An 18,229-nucleotide genomic window follows, 5' to 3' on the forward strand; every position below is an offset into this window, starting at 1 on the left:
TATAAGCAGGTACAGAGGACAGTGGTGACACAGAGGGGGACACTGGAAGCCAAGGGGGCCACAGAGGAGGTACAGGGGACAGAGATAGCAGAGTGTTCCGCCTTAAGAACAGATTCAGGGTTGGAATGAATCTACAGTCCCTAGTTCGTTTGTTAACCGGGGACTACCTGTATTGTAATAGCACATTATTATTATTACAAAATCTATTCTGCAGCAGCAGCCGGCAACTACTTTCCCACTGTTCCACTTTTGATCTCACTCAGTTTAGTTACCATTTCCATAATCTAGCAGGCACCTGCTTTCCCACATTTTAATTCTTACAATTTCCATCAATTCTACAGCAGGCCACCCTTTTCCAACATTAGATCTTCAGCTGTAGAATGGATGGAAATTTGTAAGAAGAACTGAAATGTGGGCAGGAGCCTGCTGTAGAATGGAAATTGTAAATAAGTGTCATAAGATTCCTCTAATTTAAAACAAAGATTGGTCACAAGATGTCCTTTACTTACTTGGGGCTTCTTCGAGAATACAGGTCCTGAAGTCTTGAAGTTCCCTCGTCCTCCCGGGCCTCATCCTTGATGTGCTGTGCAGCCCTGTAAACTGTATGCACTACTGCACATGCGTTAGCCGACAACGGGGCACCTTGATCGCACTCCCGTAGAAAATTTTGTACAGGCGCAGAATGCTCCCAGGCACGGGAGTGTGACCAAGTAGGCATACCGCCAGGCCAATGCAGGGGCAGTAGTGCACGACTTAGCTAAGATGCACACTTTACTGGGTCTCACAGCGGATAAAGGATGAGGACCAGGAGGTCAGCGAGGGAACCACAAGAATACGTTGAGTAAAAGAACAATCTTTATTTTCATGTCAAGTATTCTTGCAGCTGGATTTACAATTTGATGCGTGGGGGGCACAATTTCAGTGCTTGCCATAGGCGCCGTTTTCTCTAGATATGCCTCTGCAGCCAATGGAGTTCAGACTGTCAGTCAAAGCATCTGATCTGCATGCCCAGTGCCAAAGCATTAGAGGCAAAGAATCAGCACAATGGTCAGGCAACTGGCATTGTTTATTAGAGAATAAAGATGGTAGCATGCTACCTAGTCTGGGGGAAGGAGGGGGGGAGCTGCAATCCTTTACTTTTACTTCTGTGACCTTTGGGGTCACGACACTGCAGATGTAGCTCGGTGCTCTTGAGCGCTGATTGTCATGGATGGGGTGGGGGAGAGGCAGGGAGCGGGCAGTGGAGAGCCAGTGAGAAGACTCTGATAGGCGGGGAAGAAGCGTTACGCAGGAGTTACTCTCCTCCAAGGGATGTCCCTCCCCCATTAGTTTTCCTGACAAGCTGCTTGTCAGCAGATTCGGGGGGGAGGGGACTAGCGAGGTGCAGGGGGATCGAGAGTGGCAAGGAGGGCACACAGAGGCATGTCCGTCGGATGAGAACATGCCTTTGTGTCTCTTTTTTACCATTTAAAATCATCTCGGGTACACTTTAAGGAGGGATCCATTGTTTGGGTTGGGCATATCTATATCAGGCCAGCTTCATACTGCAGTTTGGTGGCAGCGGTGCGGTGTCAGTACTTGGTAGTCCCTGTCTGGCATTTGGCCAACAGGAAGTGATGCTCACTTCCTGTTGGGCGATCGATGCCATGCGCGGAAGTGTGTTTCTAAAATTCGCATCTGAGCATGCACGACGCTGAAAACTGTGGTGGGTTTTTTAAAGACAGGTGTGTTGCCTTAGACTTACATGACTTCCAGTCTGACACAGATCGCCCCAGGAGCCGCGCGGTACCATAAGTTTGGAAGCGCGTTAGATAGGGCACTTCCGGCGCAGCATACCGTAGCTTGGGGAGTGTGAACTCCCCAATATACTTTCATTGCCCAGGGGCGTGGTGTGGTAAATTTACCGCACTGTAACGCTCCAGTGTGAAAGGGCCCTCAAGGTTTAGATTTACAAAAGGCTAATGCAGTACTAAATCACATTGAGGTTGATTCACTAAGCTGTGCTGCTTCAGCAGTGCAGCTTAATGACAGCAGCGAGTGTTATAATTCCCTGTGCACACTATGCAGCCATTGCGTGCGCTGTTAAATTATGCTGGGCTCAGTTTAAGGAGTGCTTTGTTATACTTAACGAGCACTCCACTGAACCCGCCCGCGGGGTCCAGTGGCTTCAAAGTGCGATATTTTTGCACTTTGATTGGCCCTGTAGGCTGCTTGTCACTTAAAGAGACACTGAAGCAAGACTAAATCTCGCTTCAGCTCTGGTATATAGCAGGGGCATGTGTGCCCCTGCTAAAACGCCGCTATCCCGCGGCTTAACGGGGGTCCCTTCACCCCCAACCCACCCCCCGCAAAAGTTGGTCGCAGACTTGGTCTCTACATTTCTCTTCCTGGAGGCAGGGCTAACGGCTGCAGCCCTGCCTCCCAGCGTGTCTATCAGACGCGCATCGCCGCCTCTCCCCCGCCCCTCTCAGTGAAGGAAGACTGAGAGGGGCGGGGGAGAGGCGGAGATATGCGTGTGACAGACGCGCGTGGGGCAGGGCTGCGGCGGTTAGCCCTGCCCCAATGCGGAAACGCTCCCCCGCATTACGGAGGGGATTTGGGGGGACAGGGACCCCCGTTAAGGCGCGGGATAGCGGCGTTTTAGCAGGGGCACACATGCCCCTGCTATATATGAGGTTGCAGACTCTCTTTAATAGTCAAGCTATTGGGCCAATCAAAGTGCAGGAATATCGTACTTTTAAGGCAATGGAGCTGCCGGGCTCTGGGTGGGTTCAGTGGAGTGTTTAAACTATCTGAGCTATCTTTAAACTATCTGAGCCCAGTGTAATTTAACAGTGCATGCTATGGCTGCATAGCGTGCACAGGGGATTATAACACTCGCTGCTGTAGCAGCAAAGCTTAGTTAATCAACCTCATTGTTAGGGCTGCTCAAATCCGAATCCGGTGAGATACCCGGATAGTTGCTATCTGGATATCTCCCAGTAAGCCTGTCCGGGGTGGGCGGGGGGCTTCAAGCTTACCTGTCTGACGTCTTCTTCGTCCGTCCCTGGCACCTCCCACGATGCGTTCCACGCGGCGGTCACGTAACTACAAACACTTCCTCCTTCCGGGGTGAAGGAGGAAGTGTTTGTAGTCACGTGATGCACGTGGGACGCATCGTGGAAGGGGCCAAGGACGGTTGAAGAAGACATCAAACAGGTAAGCTTGACCCCCCGCCCACCCTGCACAGGTTTACTGGGAGATATCCGGATAGCAACTATCTGGGTATCTCCCGGATTCGGATTTGAGCAGCCCTACTCAATGGACTTGATTCACTAAAGCGTGCTAACAGTTAGCACGCTGGTGAAAAGCCCATTATCACGCCTAAACATAGTTTAGGCGTGATAAAATAAACTCTGCGCACATTAAACCCTATGCGACTTTCCATGTGCACCGGACTTTGCGCGCCACTTTATTCCTCAAAACGGTGCTAACCTACTTAGTGCAATGGTTATTACGCCCAAAAGTCTTTAGGAATGCTAAGTAGGTTAGCACCGCTTTGTGAATCAAGCCCATTGTGTTGAAATCCTACCTTAAATAATGACACCAAAAACGTTTGGACCTTTCATCCTGGGCACTTTGGAAGCTGGACAAGTGCTTTTCATTTAATGTAGTGTTACAGTTTAATCTTATCACATGTATATGATTTCATGTCAGCCTACCATCCATCCTATCATTTCCTAGCTGCAGAGGGTCCTCCTGGAAGGCCATCTCACAGATTTGCTTGTTCTTTTCAGGCATGAGGGGCGGTGTGGCAGGTAGCCTGGGCTCACCCAATGTATGGAAACATCTTGGCCTCCTGCTCCTATGACAGAAAAGTCGTCATCTGGAAAGAGGAAAACGGCACTTGGGAGAAGATGTACAAGTACACCGGCCATGACTCCTCAGGTAACATCCTGCTGACAAGGAGAGCCTTATGACTTGTCGTTCCATATCAGCTGGAGAGGGACATTAGTGGTAGGAAATTCTGATCTAATCATGAAGTAGTGGTAATGTCTGGAGATGTCATCTGTGGGGCTGGAGCAGTGGGCATTTTTTTGTTTAAAGTGAATCTCCAGACTAAAAATCTACTCAGCAGCACTGAAAAGGTTTGGTGTTTGCTTAACCTGCTGGGCGGTCTGGACGAGCTCAGCTCGTCCAGTACCGCCGGAGCCTGCCGCTCAGGCCCTGCTGGGCCGATTTGGCTCAAATAAAAAGCAGCACACGCAGCCGGCACTTTGCCAGCCGCGTGTGCTGCCTGATCGCCGCCGCTCTGCGGCGATCCGCCGCGAGCAGCGGCGAAAGAGGGCCCCCCTAGCCGCCTGAGCCCAGCGTAGCCGGAACAAAAAGTTCCGGCCAGCGCTAAGGGCTGGATCGGAGGCGGCTGACGTCAGGACGTCGGCTGACGTCGATGACGTCACTCCGCTCGTCGCTATGGCGACGATGTAAGCAAAACAAGGAAGGCCGCTCATTGCGGCCTTCCTTGTTTATTCTGGGCGCCGGAGGCGATCGGAAGAACGCCTCCGGAGCGCCCTCTAGTGGGCTTTCATGCAGCCAACTTTCAGTTGGCTGCATGAAATAGTTTTTTTTTTATTAAAAAAAAACCCTCCCGCAGCCTGCCTGGCGATCTTAATAGAACGCCAGGCAGGTTAACAGTTTCACAGCATCAGAACTTAGTTTTTCTTACCAAAGCCTAATTTTTAGCTGCACAGAAGCTAAGTGGCGCCCCATCAAAGAAAACTGCCTGGGCATTTTTCCCCTGATGCTGTGCAAAGCATGATGGGATTTCTGATGTTTTTGTTCTCGTTGCCTAGCAACTGGGAGGGGTGATCTGGACACAGGACAGTTGGAACTGTGTCTCATGCTCCCTGTCACCTCCTTTCGACCAAAGAGATGGCTGCCCCCATGAAATCGCAAACATTTGCCTGTTCTTTAAAAACAAGGTGGGTAAGAGATTATATTACCTATCTATTTTAATTAACATAACTAATGTAACTTAATGACAGTATGTTTGTTTAGGCTGAAGTTCCTCTTTAATATGAAAAGCATCTTTGTCAGGAATGAAGTCGCAGTAACTTTCTTGAAGCAAGAGTGTTGCAAGTACACCCTCAGCATTTTGTCCTCCCCTTCAGCATTTTGTCCTACCCGTCATGCAAATATGCCTGGGAAATCCTGCTCATGCTCTGTGCAGATTATGGGCTGGACTGATGACATTATAAGAGCCAGGTTTTGGTACAGCACTTGGAAAAGAAGTGAGCAACAGAGCAAAGTGATTATAAAGATAAGAAATCTGAGATGGCATGCTATAAGGGTCACTGCTGCAGAAATCGGGCTGAATCCGTAGTTTCCCCGCAAGCAAATTGCGCGGCGAAACTCTGCCATGGGGATAATGCTGCAATCGATTCAGACGACATTGCAGCATTTTTTCATGCGGGAGGCAGCGAATCCCATAGCCGTGCATGGCACGGCTTCTGGGATTCATCTGCCTACTTGCAGATTTGTGCTGTGTGCTGGCTGACCGCTAATTGGTCAGCGGTTTCAGCATACAAAAGGGTTGTATAGGATTGGTCGCCCCCCTTCCTCTGAGGTGCATTGTTATTTGTTGCGGTGTGGATACTTTCGCACACGTCAGTGCTCTTTCCTGTTTGGCTGTGCGCTGCGTACGCTGGCCACTGATTGGTTGGCGGCAACTACTATTAGCTACTGACAGCGGAGATGTCTTCTGCCTATGTCAGCACTTAGTGAGGGGAGGCGCTTTGTGCCAGCTGATTGGTCGGCGGCCCAGGCACATGTTCATAGTACGGCGGTATAAGATGCCTTTGAGGGTGATACAGTGAGCATATGGACAGTAAGTATACAGCGCTGTGAGACATAGTAGTGCCTAGGTTGTTTTTGTTTCAAGCTAGGCATGAGATTAAACATTGGGCAACGTGTGAATTTTGGAGGGGGCGGGGTTTACCCGTCCTATGCAGTTCCCCATCAGGTCCTCTTATGACCTGGCGCCTGTTGATTGGATGGATGATGTGCTGCACCATATTGGTCTATGATGGATATATAAGTGAGTTGGATGGACACTCTTTTATTGCAGTTTTATAAACTTAACAAAGAGCTTGATTGCTCGAAACAGCGGCCTGTCATTGTATTTGCTGATTTTTATCTGATGTGATCAATAAAGAAGCTTTAATTACATCGGTGGTACCTGCACGATTTGGTTCCTGCATCTAACAGCTCCGGTGGTGTGGAATGCTGTTTGCTTGGGCGCACCTTCTCCTTTGTATGGGTGCTGCCCCCCCCCCCCTTTCACTGTATCCTAGAGAAACCAAAGAATGATTACTTATTTAGCCTCAACTAAACATTGAAATATCAGTTTTGGTTTTGCCCACCCTAACTGGGTAGTCTGTGAGGTCAGACATTCTCAGATGACTTTGCATGTCTTATTATCAATAAAGATCAGTTCCAGTTGTGGATAGTAAATCCATGCAATATAATGGTCATAGTGGGGTTCTCTTGCAGCTTGTCTCCTATGCAGTGAACTCCATGGGCTCGATTCACAAAGCGGTGCAAAGTGTTAGCACCGTGGTGAAAAGGCCCTTATCACGCCTAAAGTCACTTTAGGCATGATAAGAAGAAACTCGCGCGAAGTTGCCGCGCGTACGCGCGTACGCGCGTAAGTGCGCGCGCAACACCCGACGCTTCGCGCGAAGCTCCCATTAAGCCCTATGGGACTTTGCGCGCGCACTCACGCGCGTACGCGCGAACGCGCTTACGCGCGGTAACTTCGCGCGAAGAGCAGGAAAAATCGGTGATAACTCAGTGGTGAAAAGGTCATCACGCCTAAAGTCTTTTAGGCGTGATAACTGGGTTATCACCGCTTTGTGAATCGAGGCCCTTGGGCTCGATTCACAAAGCGGTGCTAACCCAGTTAGAGACTTTAGGCATGATAACCATTGCACCACGCTGGTGAAAAGCCAGTCTAGGGGCTCGATTCACAAAGCGGTGCTAACCCAGTTAGCACGCCTAAAAGACTTTAGGCATGATAACCATTGCACCATGCTGGTGAAAAGCCAGTTTAGGCATGATAAAGGGCTTTTCACCAGCGTGCTAACTGTTAGCACCGCTTTGTGAATCAGGCCCCTGGTGTGATAAGTTTAGGCGTGATAAGTTTTGGCATGATAAGTTTAGGCTTGATAAGTTTAGATAAGTTTAGATCATGCGCAAAGTCCTGCACGCAAAGCAGCGCCATTAAATTTTATGCAAAGTGCACCAGACTTTGCTAGCGCAAAACTTTTGATCAGCTGTGCACTGCGGTGCTAACGCAGTTGGTGCTTAAACTTATCATGCCTAAACTTATCACACCTGGGGCTCGATTCACCAAGCGGTGCAAAGTGTTAGCACCGTGGTGAAAAGGCCCTTATCACGCCTAAAGTCACTTTAGGCATGATAAGAAGAAACTCGCGCGAAGTTGCCGCGTAAGTGCGCGCGCAACACCCGACGCTTCGCGCGAAGCTCCCATTAAGCCCTATGGGACTTTGCACGCGCACTCACGCGCGTACGCGCGAACGCGCTTACGCGCGGTAACTTCGCATGGTGCAATGGTTATCACGCCTAAAGTCTCTAACTGGGTTAGCACCGCTTTGTGAATCGAGCCCTATGGGCGCAAAACTTTTGATCAGCTGTGCACTGCGGTGCTAACCCAGTTGGTGCTTAAACTTATCGGGCCTGATTCACAATGCCGTGCTAACAGTTAGCACGCTTGTGAAAAGCCCTTTATCATGCCTAAACTCAGTTTAGGCATGATAAGTTTAGGTGTGATAAGTTTAGGTGTGATAAGTTTAGGCATGATAAATTTAGGTGTGATAAGTTTAGGCGTGATAAGTTTAAGCACCAACTGGGTTAGCACCGCAGTGCACAGCTGATCAAAAGTTTTACGCCAGCAAAGTCTGGTGCACTTTGCATAGAGTTTAATGGCGCTGCTTTGCGTCCGGGACTTTGCGCGCGATCTAAACTTATCTAAACTTATCATGCCTAAACTTATCATGCCTAAACTTATAACACCTAAACTTATCACACTTAGGGCTCGATTCACAAAGCGGTGATAACCCAGTTATCACGCCTAAAAGACTTTAGGCGTGATGACCTTTTCACCACTGAGTTATCACCGATTTTTCCTGCTCTTCGCGCGAAGTTACCGCGCGCAAGCGCGTTCGTGCGTACGCGCGTGAGAGCGCGCGCAAAGTCCCATAGGGTTTAATGGGAGCTTCGCGCGAAGCGTCGGGTGTTGCGCGCGCACTTACGCGCGTACGCGCGGCAACTTCGCGCGAGTTTCTTCTTATCATGCCTAAAGTGACTTTAGGCGTGATAAGGGCCTTTTCACCATGGTGCTAACACTTTGCACCGCTTTGTGAATCGAGCCCCAGGCGTGATAACCATTTTTATCATGCCTAAACTCAGTTTAGGCATGATAAGTTTAGGCATGATAAGTTTAGGCATGATAAGTTTAGATAAGTTTAGATCGCACGCAAAGTCCCGCACGCAAAGCAGCGCCATTAAACTCTATGCAAAGTGCACCAGACTTTGCTAGCGCAAAACTTTTGATCAGCTGTGCACTGCGGTGCTAGCCCAGTTGGTACTTAAACTTATCACACCTAAAAACTTATCACACCTAAACTTATCACACCTAAACTTATCATGCCTAAACAGAGTTTAGGCGTGATAAAGGGCTTTTCACCACGGTGCTAACTGTTAGCACCGCTTTGTGAATCAGGCCCCTAAACTGGCTTTTCACCAGCGTGGTGCAATGGCTATCACGCCTAAAGTCTCTAACTGGGTTAGCATCACTTTGTGAATCGAGCCCATCATGCCTAAACTTATCACACCTAAACTTATCATGCCTAAACTTATCACACCTAGGGCTCGATTCACAAAGCGGTGATAACCCAGTTATCACGCCTAAAAGACTTTAGGCGTGATGACCTTTTCACCACTGAGTTATCACCGATTTTTCCTGCTCTTCGCGCGAAGTTACCGCGCGTAAGCGCGTTCGCGCGTACGCGCGTGAGAGCGCGCGCAAAGTCCCATAGGGCTTAATGGGAGCTTCGCGCGAAGCGTCGGGTGTTGCGCGCGCACTTACGCGCGTACGCGCGGCAACTTCGCGCGAGTTTCTTCTTATCATGCCTAAAGTGACTTTAGGCGTGATAAGGGCCTTTTCACCACGGTGCTAACACTTTGCACCGCTTGGTGAATCGAGCCCCTAAACTTATCACACCTAAACTTATCATGCCTAAACTGAGTTTTGGGCCTCGATTCACAAAGCGGTGATAACCCAGTTATCACGCCTAAAAGACTTTAGGCGTGATAACCTTTTCACCACTGAGTTATCACCGATTTTTCTTGCTCTTCGCGCGAAGTTACCGCGCGTAAGCGCGTTCGCGCGTACGCGCGTGAGAGCGCGCGCAAAGTCCCATAGGGTTTAATGGGAGCTTCGCGCGAAGCGTCGGGTGTTGCGCGCGCACTTACGCGCGTACGCGCGGCAACTTCGCGCGAGTTTCTTCTTATCATGCCTAAAGTGACTTTAGGCGTGATAAGGGCCTTTTCACCACGGTGCTAACACTTTGCACCGCTTTGTGAATCGAGCCCCTAAACTTATCACACCTAAACTTATCATGCCTAAACTTATCGGGCTCGATTCACAAAGCGGTGTTAACCCAGTTAGAGACTTTAGGCATGATAACCATTGCACCACGCTGGTGAAAAGCCAGTTTAGGTGTGATAAGTTTAGGCATGATAAGTTTAGGTGTGATAAGTTTAGGCATGATAAGTTTAGATAAGTTTAGATCGCTTGCAAAGTCCCGCACGTAAAGCAGCGCCATTAAACTTTATACGAAGTGCACCAGACTTTGCTAGCGTAAAACTTTTGATCAGCTGTGCACTGCGGTGCTAACGCAGTTGGCGCTTAAACTTATCATGCCTAAACTTATCACACCTAAACTTATCATGCCTAAACTTATCACACCTAAACTTATCACACCTAAACTTATCATGCCTAAACTGAGTTTAGGCATGATAAAGGGCTTTTCACCAGCGTGCTAACTGTTAGCACCGCTTTGTGAATCAGGCCCATCATGCCTAAACTGAGTTTAGGCGTGATAAAGGGCTTTTCACAAGGGTGCTAACTGTTAGCACCGCTTTGTGAATCAGGCCCAAGGCGTGATAAAGGGCTTTTCACCAGGGTGCTAACTGTTAGCACCGCTTTGTGAATCAGGGCCATTGTGTTTACACTGTAAAGGTGGCCATACACTGATAGATTTGCAGCAAGTTCGACCATCAGATTTCTGTCAGATGCCTGTTAAGTCGAATCTGACAGGAATCTATCTGATGTGTGCCACACACTAGGAACATATTTCCAATAGATTTCAGGATGAAATCTATTGAAAATCGATCTAAATGCATTATTGGACCATTAGATCCAATGCAACCCTATGGGCCGTTGATCAGGATTCACTGGTTTCCGCAATAGCGCATCCGCATTTGCAATTGTGTTTTCCGCATGTGATTTTTCACGTTTGTCCTGTGTTTTTTTTTAATGCGTAGGAATACTTTGTAATTACCGAGGCATGGATTGTGCAGGAAAAAGAGAGCTTTCTTTTTGCGGGGGAAAAAAAGCAAAACCCGAATAAACGCTAACAATGTACATTTCCCAATTGCAGCAGTGCACGTTTGGCCCCCAGATGACACTGTATATTCAGTCTTGTTTTATATTCAGGTCACTGTCAGCACACCCTGTTAGCACGTACTGACAGCAGGGCGAGTAAGCTGCAGTGGCGGGAGATCGGCACAATCGGCGGTAGTGTGCAGCGGGCTAATTGAAATGTACTCCCTGGCAGGGATAACAGGTCCCAAACGGCATAGATTTCAAATAGCGTGGTCTGGAAGTGGTTAAAGCAATACTGAAGCGAAACTAAAAAAAAGTTAGATATTCACCTATGTAGAGGGATGGCTCTGAATCCCATAGAGCCTTCCCAGTCCTCTCCATGCCATTGTTTCAGCGCCGTGCCTCCATTGAGATCCCAGAGCCTTTGGGACTCCTTAGAAGGCTTTGGAAACACTTGCCTCTCTGAGTGGTTCTGAGAACAGGTGCAGCTGTGAGCCTGGACTAGCACCTTGTAATACAGAACAGCTAGTCTTCGGAAGTACTCGGTGACACCATTTGAACAGCGGTAGACCAGGGGCATGGGGTGAGGATCTAGAAGGTATCTATCTTTATTTCAATATTACTTTGAGCCTTACTATTTCAACCAAGAGGCAGCCAGGCTGCATCTGAATGACATCCAGCCCAGAGCCTTTTATAGGCTAATGGAGGATGTTAGCTTCCAAAACAGTTTTTTAGCATGCAAACAAATGCGGCCTGGCTTTACGAAGCACTGCCATTTCTCCCTGCTCTATACAAAATGTAAGTTCTACTTTATTGCTAGCTGCTGCCAGGTTATACTATGTTTGCATGACATTTCCCTTTAATTAGAGATTAGGGTAGTTAATGCATATTCTAGCATCTGTTTTGGATGCAATGGGAGCAGTCTGCCTATTAGAGGCTCTGCCCACATATGCTGGTACTTATTCATATGTGCTGTCATGCCTCTGTGTTGTCTTCACTTCAGAATTGCTTTAAAGAAAAAAAGAGCCCCTGGGGGGTACTTACCTCGGAGGGGGAAGCCCCTGGATACTAATAAGGCTTCCCTCGTCATCCTCAGCACTTCCAATCCAACGCTGGCTCCCTGGAAAGTTGTTGCCAGATTGTGAACTAGCGGCTTCCATCACTGGTTTCCCGAACAGGCGCAGTAGCTGCTTGCCATTTGAGCTCTGGTGGAAATAGCCGAGCCTAATCAGGTCTACTCCACTGCGCAGATGCTTGGCTATTTCTGCCGCGCCCAATTGGCAAGCTTGCATGAGGCTCAATGATGTCAATACTGTGGTGGCCGTTTCTCTGGGGAAGCCAGTGCTGGATTGAGGCTGCTGAGAAGGACAGGGAAGCCTTATAGGATCCAGAGGCTTGCCCCTCCCGAGGTAAGTACCCCCAAAGGGCAGTTGTGTATACAGGTTTACTTTAAGCTTATTAGTGTGAGGTTCTCTGCATGTTGTTTCTGGCCTTTGCTGTGCTGGCTCTACCAAGCTGATGGTAAATAATTCTGCTTTTGTCCCTCCATAGATCAGGTTTAATGCTGTGAGTTGGGCCCCTTCAGTGGTGCCTGCAGTTTGGTGGATCAGCGGCCATCTGGACAGAGGCCAAATTACATCAACAGATTTGTGTCTGGTGGCTGTGACAACCTGGTAAAGATCTGGAGGTAAGTTGGAGCTCTCCTGACAGGGCAGTGGTGGAGAGGAGGCACCTCTTTGTAAATGAGGAAAGTGTTCAGCACTCTCTCCTTTTATTCAGGGATGGTCAGTGGAAGGAAGACCAGAAGCTAAAGGCACACAGTGATTGGGCGAGAGATGTGGCCTGGGCTCCCTCTATTGGTCTCCCTACTTGCACTATAGCCTGCTGCTCTCAGGTAAACATGAAGAGGAGTTTTCTATTCCATACATCTGCGGTAATCCAGCTCTGTTGTAACAAACCATTGTTGGGTCTGTCTTACAGGACGGCAGAGTTTACATCTGGACATGCGTGCCATGAGCAGCTGGACACCAAAACTACTGCATAAATTCAATGATGTGGTGTGGCACGTGAGCTGGTCCATCACCGCCAACATCCAGGCTGTGTCCAGGGGAGATAACAAGATGCGTAGCCATGTCCGTGCTCACCTGCCCTTGTGAATACAAAGAAGAGCATTTGTGGCCCGTGGAAGTCAGAGCTGGTGCAGTGTGAATAGCGGTAAAGGGGAGGGGTTTTGCAGCTTTCTGGGCTCCTGTTGTGGAGATTTCCTCTGACTTTCCAACTCCAGAACGATTTTGTTTAATTGTTGGATATTGTAGAAATATATATGTATAGCTTCTATGACCTTGCTGAGGTTGTCTTTGTCTCTATCTAGGAGAATTTCCCTAATTTTTTCATAAAGATGAACTTGAATTTTTAATATATCTGTTACGGCCAGAACCCAAAGTCTGGCCACTTCGGGTTCTGGCCGGTCAAAACGCGAAGTGGCTGTTCACCTGCAGCCAATGTTAGAAATGAAGTTTCGCAAATGCATTAATATCCCGGCGGCGTTAAATGAATGAATTCCCCGGCGGCATTATGTGACCGGATGAAGCCGCAGACCTAATGGAGCCACCTCTTCGGCTCTGCCTCCTCTCCTCCCCCTGCCCCTCTCTTATGCAGCTTTGGCAGCCGGGGACATGCGTGTCCCTCAGAGTTGTTCGTAGCAGCAGGGAATCCTGCCTTTTGTTCCTCTGCAGAGTGGCTGCTGGCAGAAGCGATGTCTGCAGCCTTCCCGCTCTGCTTCCCTGCCGCTACCAACGATCCTGGGGGACACGCGTGGTCCCCGGCTGCCACAGCTGCATAGGAGAGGGGCAGGGGGAGGAGAGGAGGCACAGCCGAAGAGACGGCTTCATCCGGTCACATAATGCCGCCGGGAATTCATTCATTTAACGCCGCCGGGATATGAATTCATTTGGGAAACTTTTCATTTCTACCATTGGCCGCAGGTGCCCGGCCACTTCGCATTTTGACCGGCCTGAACCCGAAGTAGCCAGACTTCAGGTTCTGGCCGTAACATATCCAAAAAGTACAAAAAATTGATTCACAAATCTTCAAAAGAAGTTGATCTTAGGGCTGGTGCACACCAGAGCGGTTCTGGAACGTTTTTAAAAACGCTAGCTGATTGAAAACTGCTTGGGTAATGTATTTCAATGGGATGGTGCACACCAGAGCGGTTCGTTTTTCCTACAAACGCAAACTTGGGGGCTGCAGCATTTTTTAGATTTCTGAGGCGTTTCTGCCTCAATGTTAAAGTATAGGAAAGTGGAAAACTGATCTGAAAAACGCTAGATCAGAGCGGTTTTCCAGGCCTTTTTTGTTACAGAAGCTGTTCAGTAACAGCTTTACTGTAAAAATATATGGAATCTGCTATACAAAAACGCTCCAAAAACCGCTAGGCATGTTTATAAAATCTCTCTAAACATGCTTTGAAAATCTGCTTCAAAAACCTCTAGCGTTTTGCGGATCTGCTAGAGGTTTTTGGTGTGCACTGGCCCTTAAAGTGGTTCTCTGGTATGTTTAAAAAAGCTAAAACTGACACTTACCTGGGGCTTCTATCGGCCCCCTGTAGCTGTAATGTCCTGTGCCGTCCTCCTCTGGTGCTCCGTTCCACGCTGCCGGTAACTTGCTAATTATTCGTCTAACTAGACAAATAGAACTGCGGCTGTGCGGCCGTGTCCGCGCTCGTTATCGGGAGCTTACTGCGCAGGGGCAGTACAAGAAAATTTCTACTGTGTCTGCACAGTAAGCTTCCAATGACGTGCATGCTCGCTCCTGCGCGCGGGAGCGCAGACACGCAGCCGCAGTTCTATTCGTCTGGTTAGATGAATAATTAGCAGGTTACCGGCGGCGGGGAATAAAGCATCGGAGGATGGCACGGGACATTACAGCTGCAGGGGGCCAATAGAAGCCCCACTTTAGTGTCAGTTTTAGCTTTTTTTTAAACATACCAGAGAACCCTTTAAGACACGCCAACACATAAAAAGGTGCAATATCAAAACCGTTAGATCAATTATTTTTAAAAGATGACGTTGACTTGTTTCAGGTAGACCCTTCTTCAGGCCTTCACAAACAATTGTACATCTGCACTATACACACAGCATAAGATGGAAAACCATCTGGACCAAAACTAAGCCAGGAATATCCACCTGCAATGTGAATAGGGCAACAAATGGAGCAGCATCTGGACAACAACCAAGCCAGGAATCACCACTTCCAAATATAGAAAAACACCACACACAGGCTGAACCGACCAAGGGAGAGTCCACAACAAGTTGATGTTGTCGTCTTATAAAAACAATTAATCTTACTGTTTTGATATTGCACTTTTTTATGGGATGTCGTGTCTTAAGATGAATTTCTTTTGAAGATTTGTGAATCAATTTTTTGCACATATTAAAAATTCAAGCTCATCTTTATGAAAAAAATGATTTGCTATGTACTTATCTTTGTCTGTATACTGGTGAGTAACTGGTGTAGTGGCGCGCCGCTAAAAGGATACGCTTTTTTCTGGTCTCCTAATTTACATAAATACAGTGAAAAGTTGTATGACACCGACGCTGTCTGAGACCGCGGACTGCTGCTCAGGAGAACTGTCGTGCAGGAAGTGGTTGGTGCAGAAGCTGCTGAGCAGGTACTTTAAAGGGAATCTGAAGTGAGAGGGATATGGAGGCTTCCATATTTATTTCCATTTAAACAATACCAGTTGCCTGACTGTCCTGATTTTACTATCTGCAGTAGGGTCTGAGTCACACACCTAAAACAAGCATCCAGCTAATCTTGTCAGGTTTTTGTCAGAAACATCTGATCTGTACTGGTATTGGGCTCTGCCTCTGACACGGCAGACCAAGGTTCAAATCCAAGCGCTTCCCTTTCAGTAAGCCAGCACCTATTAAAGGGAACCTAAACTGAGAAGGATATGGATTTTTCCTTTTAAAATAATACCAGTTGACTGACTCTCCTGCTGATCCTATGTCTCTAATACTTTAGCCACAGCCCCTGAACAAGCATGCAGATCAGGCGCTCTGACTGAAGTCAGACTGGATTAGCTGCATGCTTGTTTCAGGTGTGAGATCCAGATACTACTGCAGCAAATTGATCAGCAGGAGAGTCAGGCAACTGGTATTGTTTAAAAGGAAACATCCATATCCCTCTTAGTTTAGGTTCCCTTTAAGTAGGAGACTTTGGGAAAGATTCCCTAACACTGCTACTGCCTATAGAGTGCACACTAGTGGCTGCAGCTCTGGCCCTTTGAGTCCGCCAGGAGAAAAGCGCAATATAAATGTTATTTGTCTTGTCTTCTTCAGGGTCTATGGCTTAAAGTATCGGAGGAAGAGTATTAGCAGGACAGCCAGGCAATTTGCACTGTTAAATTAAATAAATATGTCAACCTCCATATCCCACATACTTCAGATTCCTTTTAACGTAACCCCTCCCCATCTAGTAGGCTGAATAGCAGGGCTGTGGAGTTGAGGAGTCAGAGCAATTTTTGGGTACCTGGAGTAAGAGACGGTGGTTTCATAAACTGAGGAGTCAGATGTTTTTTGTACTAACTCCACAGCTCTGGTAAGTATAAGACAATAGTATATAGTATACTGTAAGTATAAGACTAAGGAGTCGGAGCAATTTTGGGTACCTGAAAGTCAGTCAGTGGTTTCATAAACTGAGGAGTCGGATAATTTTTGTACCAATTCCACAGCCCTGCAGAATAGTATACAGGCAGGTAATTCCAGTGCAGCCCTGTGCAGGGACTTGGGAGGTTGCGTGTACCTGTGCAGGGACTTGGGAGGTCGCATGTGCCCGTGCAGGGACTCGGGAGGTCATGTGCACCCGTGGAAGGACTTGGGAGGTCGCATGCGCCAGTGCAGGGACTTGGGAGGTCGCGTACGCCCGTGCAAGGTCTTGGGAGGTCGCGTGCACCCGTGCAGGGACTTGGGAGGTTGCGTGCGCCCGTGCAGGGACTTGGGAGGTTGCGTGCGCCCCTGCAGGGACTTGGGAGGTTGTATGCACCTGTGCAGGGACTTGGGAGGTTGTGTGCACCCGTGCCGGGACTTGGGAGGTCGTGTGCGCCCGTGCAGGGACTTGGGAGGTCGGGTGCACCCATGCAGGGACTTGGGAGGTCGTGTGCGCCCGTGCAGGGACTTGGGAGGTAGCGTGCGCCCGTGCAGGGACTTGGGAGGTCGTGTGCGCCCATGCAGGGACTTGGGAGGTCGTGTGTGCCCGTGCAGGGACTTGGGAGGTCGTGTGCGCCCGTGCAGGGACTTGGGAGGTCGTGTGCGCCGGTGCAGGGACTTGGGAGGTCGTGTGCGCCGGTGCAGGGACTTGGGAGGTCGTGTGCTTCCATGCAGGGACTGGGAGGTAGCGTGCGCCTGTGCAGGGACAAGGAGAACACATTTGAGAGTAGCAAATACAGCCACCTGCACTACATACAAAAGACTGGCCATAGTCTGGAAATCTTTCTCCAACTATATGCTTAATTGATATGTTTCTCCTCTGATTACAGGTGACCCTGTGATAGGAGTCTGTGGACGGCCAATGGGCTTGCATCAGTGATGTAAACAAAGGACAAGGCGCAGTGTCTGCAGTTACAGAAGGGCAGCAGAACGAGCAGTGACGTCTAGCCTTGATTGGACTAACAACATTATTAATTTCTACTTCCTGTATGACAGACAACATCCTCACTAATTTATCAGAGAGAGGTGAAATCAAACTTGGACAATTTGCAGTTATTATAAATACCAACTCTGTAAACCGCAGCGCCCCCACCTGTGTGTGCGCGGGATCACGGGACTACACTATCTTGCTGCAGATTTTTTCTCAATATTTTATCAGATTGTTACATGGTGCAGCACCCAGGGCAATTAAAAGATAATTGTTTATACAAAAGAGGCATTACTTATCTGAATATTTGGTCATGCTTCAGCTTGTAATTCTGTAAGAGCTGATGTGACCGCGTGAGGCAATGTTTTTCCTTTTCTCCACAGAGTATACATATTCAGGCAGTCATTCTCTGGCTCCTGTGTGAAGTGTTTTCCCTTCACTCTTGTGCAGGCAGCAGCAGTTTATCCTCCATCTCCACCATAGCGTTACAGCCTTTTGCACCAGGTATGACAACAGCAGGAAAAAGTAGGAAGGCTCTGTGTTTTCATTAAAGGACAACTATCAATAACCAAGTGTTCTAAAATTACAATGTACAAAGTATGTCTAAGTAGCTGCGTAAACATTAACATAAGAGGCAAAAGCTGTAATTCATTAGATTGTAGCTGCATTGGAATGATTTTTTAGCAAAGGGGAGTCTGTGCTTTATGAGAAAAGTGACAATACAGTCAGTGCTGGTCTCTGCATATTTCAGAAGGCTACAGCAAAATACTTTAGTATGAAAATCTTGCCTTGGTATTAGGTTACACACACAAAAGAGAATGTTTTTTTATGCTGCAGATGGATACATTTCAGCCTGCTTGCTCTGCACATGTCAGTGTATCCTTAGACAGACAACCTTCAAAAGCCTGTGTTTTATCTCTCTGA

General features: G+C 48.2%; 1 long non-coding RNA gene across 2 annotated transcripts; it reads left to right on the plus strand.

Moving 5' to 3' along the window:
- Positions 1-3,495: 3,495 nt before the first annotated feature.
- LOC137564130 (uncharacterized) lies at positions 3,496-17,556 on the plus strand. Of its 2 annotated transcripts, none has more exons than XR_011030531.1 (5): positions 3,496-3,927; positions 12,221-12,356; positions 12,449-12,563; positions 12,650-12,883; positions 17,208-17,556. It is a non-coding gene; the product is annotated as an uncharacterized lncRNA (long non-coding RNA). The 2 variants fall into 2 exon arrangements; XR_011030532.1 differs by lacking the exon at positions 3,496-3,927 and adding an exon at positions 4,727-4,961.
- The last annotated feature ends 673 nt before the right edge of the window (positions 17,557-18,229 follow it).

The sequence above is a fragment of the Hyperolius riggenbachi genome, chromosome 3, assembly GCF_040937935.1.
Source record: "Hyperolius riggenbachi isolate aHypRig1 chromosome 3, aHypRig1.pri, whole genome shotgun sequence".
NCBI lineage: Eukaryota > Metazoa > Chordata > Amphibia > Anura > Hyperoliidae > Hyperolius > Hyperolius riggenbachi.